Raw genomic sequence first — 7388 nt, 5'->3', positions numbered from 1 at the left:
GGGGGGGGGGGGGGGGGGAGAAGGCGCGCGTGCAGTGCACACCACCTCGACGCCAGCTGAAGAGAAAAGACCAATCGACGAGGAGAACGAGGACGACAACGTCGTCCACACGAACGCGTGTCTCGGCCGCCGAATCTGGTGTCGATGTCGATGTGGCTGTCGCTTCAAGGATCTAACCCAACCTTTCTCACCCTCGTCTGTTGAAAACCCTTTCTTTCTTTCTTTCTCTCTCTCTCTCTCTCTCTCTCTCTCTCTCGCTTTTATTTTTTCTTATTCTTCTTGACTTTCAATGATTTTTCCTCATGACCCAATCCCGACGTTCGATTTCGTATAAATACCCTTCACGTTTGCAGTTTGCTCAGGTAAAATTTTGCGCACAGATCCCAGATCAGCGCCACTAGAGAGACGCTACATTACATTTCCTTACCATCCCTCGTCATTTTAATATATGATAATTGTCGGTCGATGCGTCAGATTATCAAATACGATATCCTTGGCAATGTCCGCACGGCCCACAATTTGCAATCGAATATGAAATATGCGCGGCTTGCTTCGAGCTATAAACATTAAGTTATTGTCCTAGAGTAAATACCATAAAGCTAACACGCGTACCTCGTTTCTCCATCGGTGTAATAACATATAAATCAGATTCGACTTTGCTAATTCGCCCGAAATGAAAGGTATAAAAATTAAGCCCCTTAAAATAAAACTTGGCTTTGTATGTAGATGATTTGTGCGTGTGCGCGCGCGCGCGCGCGCGCTGAGTCCGATGATGCCACGGCAGCTAGGATTAGCGGCGCATCTTGCGAAATTTATGAAACCAAATGCGAAAAATAATGGAACGAAAGAGGGCCGCCTTGCCTCGACCGATCCACATCCCTCCTCCACCCACCCATCCATAAACTATCGATAAAAAGCCCACGGATTCCTTGTGGGACGAATAAATCAAGAATTTACCTTTCTACCTAATGACTTAATTTATTTTATAATTACATTTTTTCTTAACGTAATAACGATATACATAAATAAATAAATTAAAGGATGTCGTAATTTAGGTGCATTGTGTCAGAAATTTGCATTTGTAAGAGCAACGACAAATCGAAATCGCTACAAACGTGATAAACAAGTTAATCCATCCGACTAATTTTCCTTCATAATTACTTCATTCGCAACGTTAAATTTGCACTAGATAACTAAATTTTTTTTTAATCATTTTATCATGTCGTTTATAGGTGTTTTATTTCAATCAATCAATCAATCTATCTATCTATCCATCTAAGAATTTGTTTATATACAAACACATACACATACGACCATCTATCTATTTATTTATGTATATATCAGTCTATCGATATAATATACGCGCGCGCGCGCGCGCGCATATCTCTATTTATCTGAAAGTCACAACGCCTATGACGCACGAAGACTCTTCTTTTTTTCGTCGATCCTTTACCCTCCTCCCTTCCGCCCTTTCCGAATGTCTCTTGCCGTTCTATTTGCTACCCCTTGCGAAGGCTTAGGAGCTCCTTGCGCTCTCGTTCTCTCGAGGGACGCAACGTTAACCTATTTTTTCCTCTGCTTTGGTGGCACGTGATCGCCACTGCACACAGGGAACAAAGTAACGAGAGATTTGCCCCACGGCGAAGAGAAGGGATAAATGTTGATTGACTGCAACTTTGACTTTTGCCGAGCGTTGAAAGTTCATCAAATCTATTGTGTTTACTATGGCAAGGTTGACTTGTTACAAAATTAACTAACACAACTGCTAAACTCGCCGCTTTACGTGCGCAATTTCTACACAACTCGGAATATGCGCAGCCTTTGTCATGTAGTATTGGAAGGACATAGAAAGCGTACGTGGAAGTTCCGCATGACAATGTTGGTCACTGCTTGTTCACATAATTATTTCTGTAAATATTCTGATTCTTATTTCCATTTAGATATATGTGCTTATAGCTCAAGTTCCGCCAAATCTCATTGTATCCCCAATTACAGTAAATTGTATGACAGTGTATAACGATGCCCACCGTTATAAAACATTTTTAATTCTTTTCAACTCTTCGCTACTTTACTTTATATGTCAAACTTTTCAGTACAATAATTTCATATTGTAAAACTTAATAAAGCACCATTAAATGTTTCATTCGACACAATTGTTATTCAGCGAAATAATACATTGAACGATCAGATTTAATGTATGGATAATTGAGTTGGAATATCACAACATTGATCAACACATATAATTCTCGCTCAAGTTTACTTTATTCATTAAAAAAAAAGTATCCGTATAATAATTTTGAGAAATACTGTTTGGGTCCATGTAAATTAACATTTAAATCTATCCAAGCAAATGACATACAATTATTTAAAAATATAATAATTATGCTAATTAATTTTATAACTCACCAAATACAAATTACTTTATTTCACTCATCAATAAGAAGACGAAAACGTGCGCACTTACCTAAAACAAAAAATTAAACAAAACAATAAATAAATGTTAGGTCTTTCAATTAATTCGTTAGATAATATTGTATGGTATTATTAAAATTTCATAAAGTAAACTCATAATACATGGACATTACAATTGACATGTGCTATTTAAGAATTTACATAAGGTATGCAATAATATAAATTTAAAAATTCTTAAAAATACGTTAAACTTACTAGCCTGTAGTAAATGTAATTAAACAATTCTGTTTGATATAAAAAAAAAAAAAAAAAAAATTAACTGTCTAAGTAATATTGGCTTATGACAATTATATTTGCAATCTATCAAAAAAAAAAACAAAAAATATCTGCCAGTAGTCAGATAACAAAACAGGAGTTCTTTCGTTCCTATTGTATTAGAAAGTTATTTTTAATCGTCAATTTTGAAATTATCAAGTAGCTCCGATATCATAGATTCTATTATTTCAATAAAATTTAAAACAATTTTTAAACAATAATATTGCATCAATATTGAAATTCTACGCGTAATTTATATATATATATATATATATATATATATATATATATATCATTGCACCAATAAACAATATTCTAATATTAATTAATTTGGTTAATAAAATTATAATGCAGCATATAAATCCACAATCGTTGTTCTATTATTACTATAATAAATATTATGGTAAATAATATTTTTTAAGATACCGTATTATGTTATTCAGAAGAAATTTATATAAATCTATGTAAGTGAGAGAGATATGTTTTTATCACTGATGAAAATGTCATAATGTTGTGTGTATGTCCAATAATTAAAGGAAAAGATTATCAAGAATTTGAATTGATAATTTAATTGAAACAGTCAGCTATTTGTCGTGGTCGGTAAATTAAGTTGAAAACAGATTTTTTTTTTTTTTGTCTCGATTTTACCGTGAAAAAGTCTGAAAATTTAATAAATTAAAATTATTGATATTCTTATTCTTACTATTCCATTCGTATTATTTGAAAAATTATTATTTGATATTATAGTTGCTATTCGGAAGTATGTACGAAAGACCTTATTGTTGGTTATTTTATTTGTTATTCGTTGTCTACTACATGAATACTTAAATAAATACTTGAATAATATTTTATTACTAAAACGTAATAACATGTTTTATATACTAATTCAGATATAAAAAAAATCATCGATAAAATCATGAGCTCGTTATTGCTCACAACTAAATTAATTAAATCATATAATAAATATATTTTTATCGTATTATTTTACAATATTCATAATCAACGGAATGATTATTTTACATTAACTGTAATATTTTTAATTTTTAGAGTTTTCTTATTTCTCGAAGGAAAACACGTGGATTGAGTAAGCTTGAGTTAGCGGTTAATTTATAATAACTGTCGGTGTCGTAAATAATTTCAACACAAGCAAAATGAACTTTGTTAAGAAAACCTAATAATGTACCAAATAAAGTCCATTTAAATTGAATTATGGGCATGTTTAATTCATGAAAATAATTTGAAATATAATACAGCTTTTAAAGATACATTTTTGAGGTAATAAAGAAATTAATTTTTATATGATTTAAATTTCTCCAAACATACATCAAAACACCGAGAATTTTGGAAAATTATACATACGTACGTACACATACGCACGCGCGCGCGCCCGCACAGAGAGAGAGAGAGAGAGAGAGAGAGTGAGAGAGAGAGAGAGAGAGCCATAACAGAGATTTTAAATATCGTTAAATAAAAATATACGTTTTTAATACATAAATTAATATGAGATTAAGAAATCGAAGTGTTTCGACTATATTGTATTTCAGAATTTTTTGATTACTTCACTTTTTTATTAGACATTTAATCGATAATTATTTGGCAAATTAATGTCAAAAAAATATTTCAATTACATCAGTATAATATTAGATTATTTAACGCCTTATCAATATTACACGACATTATTGTTATGTTTATAATAATAATTGTAATTATAATTGTCATTATTGTTATTATCATTATAAACTTTTATTCGTAAATATAAATTTAAAACAAAATAAAATAAAAAAATTAATATTATGAAAACGAAATTAATGTTTAATTGTTATATTTAATAAGCAATTATTGTTATAAAATCTTTGTTATGTAAAAATTACGCTACTTATTTTTTCATTTATGATATATTCTTATTTTATTATTTAACAATGTAGCAATATTATGATATTTGATAATCTAATAAAATTGCAAATAAAGCTTAATACAAGATCTCGTAGTTTAATTAGCTAATTCCTTACTTTCAGTTGAACTCGATAGCTGAAATATTAATAAGCATCGATAAACAAATGGGATATGACAAAATTGACGATGGAAATATTAGAAACTAGAAAGTGAAACTTGGGAGTCTTATAGTCTGTAATGCCATACTCGAGGGATCATCGAATAAGTCTCGCAGTTTTTCAAATTCTCCGCTGAATTTTGTGTGCTTTCAATATTTTCAAGCCTTTATCGCGTGCTCTTTCAGCTTCATACTTCATTTTGCTTCGATTTGAGTTTTAGGGGCGTCGCAATTGTTCATAAAAGAAGCAAAGTCGCGCTTCACCGAGCTCGAAGAATGGCCAAAAATCAGTCGACGACATTGTCGCATCAGCATTTTCATATTAGATAATTTCCTAATGTGCTGACAGCGAACTCGACTCATTCGCCTTGCGGTGGCTGGTAACCTCTATGACATCGATAGCAGTATCTTTATCTTCGGGAGGAGGACACTCTGCCAGGAGATAGCGATGGATAAGGACAATTTTGCGTACAACGATAGCGAGAGCACGGACGTACGAACTTGGCCAACACGCATATCGATATGCCCCAGGAATCTCGCGCACTTGGCTCGCTTGTAATTTGAGTATCCGGATGTGTATAGAGTGACTCTAAACGATTGCACGCTTAGCGTTATCGATATACTTGGGTCGCTGGTCGGAGAGAGCCGATGAACCCGTGTAGACAACAACGGTAGCTCGATGGAAATTCGAGCGCCGATCAACCGTTCGCCTGGGTATGTTTTACATTAGGCGAGGAAAAAGCGAAATAAGGAATTGGAGGCTATAAGCCGAGGCTGGGAATGCGCGTGGATGAGGCGAGGGAGAGGTTAATTGAATTATTTCAAAGACCCGCGTCTTCAGCCGTGACGCATTGTTCCTTAAGCAATTATTATAAGCCTATATAGATAGATTGATCGAGGACATTTGCTAAGATGCATAAAAGCCGAAGGTTTGAGTAATTTATTCGTCGTTTAGATGGCGTAATAATATTTTACCGTAAGCGATTTTCAAACAACGCTCATATTTTTCTATTCTTTATTTTCCGATAATTTCCTTAAAATTAAGCATATTTAACAACTTCCGCATAAATTTTAATGATATACATGCGCGCGCGCGCACACACACACACACACATATATAACGAGAGTAATGCAAGTTATAAATTCTATTTATCTACGTACTTATTTACTTACGATTGGCTTTTATTATTATGATAAATGATGAGTCGCTAAAATTTTTTAACTGCCGCAAAGATTTCTTTCGATTCTTTCTAAGCTTAATTACTTCATGCAATAATTCACCAAATCACAAACCCCATAAATTTATAAAATTATAAATTTTTAATATTGTTAGATCATTCTTATATATATAAAACAGTTATGATATTGACGAGAATATTTTATTTCAACTTCACTAAAATCTCGATAGATATATATATATATATATATATATATATATATATATATATAGAGAGAGAGAGAGAGAGAGAGAGAGGCAATTATAGAGTAAATTTATTGAAAATTTGCTTATCTCCTACAGATGTTAAATAAAAAATAAAAAATAAAAAATATCATGATTTTATATAATTTATATAATTTTATCAATATAAATCTAACTATACTCTATTCGCAAATTTTCTATATAGAATCATCGTACTTAAAAAAACTATAAATTGTCTTTTAGAATATACAATTGAATTTCTAATTAAATTAAATAAATAAGATTGCTTTCATCTCATTTTAAATTCATACCAATTGTAAAGACATTTTTCCAAATCATTTCTAATATAAATTAATTTCCTAATGTAAAAGGAAATCATAATTATATGTTAAAGAATCGATACTCGTCAATGTTGTCGTTAACTTTTCAGAGTGAAAATGGCCAAAAGGAAAAAAGGGAATTAAAAAAAAAAAAAAAAAAAAAAAAAAAAAAAAAAAAAAAAAAAAACAAGAAGAAAAAAGAAAAAGAAAAATAATAAATAATTAAGTAAAATCATAATCAATTGTATAATAATAATGTTCTTCTTAACTTTCCAACAATGTTCCGAAATATAGTATATTATCTTATTAAAATTTAGCAGCTGCCTATTACCATAATTTTAAATACTGCGTCTTCTCAAATACAGCGCTTGATTTTTCTTATATTTTTAATATTGTATATCCCGTCATTAATTGGATTTGAATTTTGAGAACGAACAAAAAAAAAAAAAAAAACAAAACAAAACAAAACAAAACAAAACAAAACGAAAGAGAAAAAACAGTAAAAGCAAAGAAAAGAAATGAATGAAAGAAAGAGAGATAAAAAACCTGTATCGGTAATGAACAGATAATTGATGGACTCCGATATTATAGTTTTAATTGATATCTTTCATTTTGTGATTTGAACAGACCTGACCATACCTTGAATGAATCTCCAAAGAAAGGTAGCGGGAAATACCTTGTGGCTTAACAACTTCATTGGAGTTTCGAGGTTTCGCCTTATAGTAGTAGGCTCCCTTCATTCTCGCGCGCGCCGGTAGCGAAAGTTTTTACGCGTACGCGAGAGAATTTCGCCAATCCCGAAGAAAAATGCGACTGCGCAAGATTATTTATCGTCGCGTAAATATCTCCCCGTCGAAACGTCGATTACGTC

This window comes from Ceratosolen solmsi, unplaced genomic scaffold (assembly GCF_000503995.2).
Source record: "Ceratosolen solmsi marchali unplaced genomic scaffold, CerSol_1.0 scaffold29, whole genome shotgun sequence".
In the NCBI taxonomy this organism is placed as follows: domain Eukaryota; kingdom Metazoa; phylum Arthropoda; class Insecta; order Hymenoptera; family Agaonidae; genus Ceratosolen; species Ceratosolen solmsi.
This window is presented reverse-complemented; position numbering follows the sequence as displayed.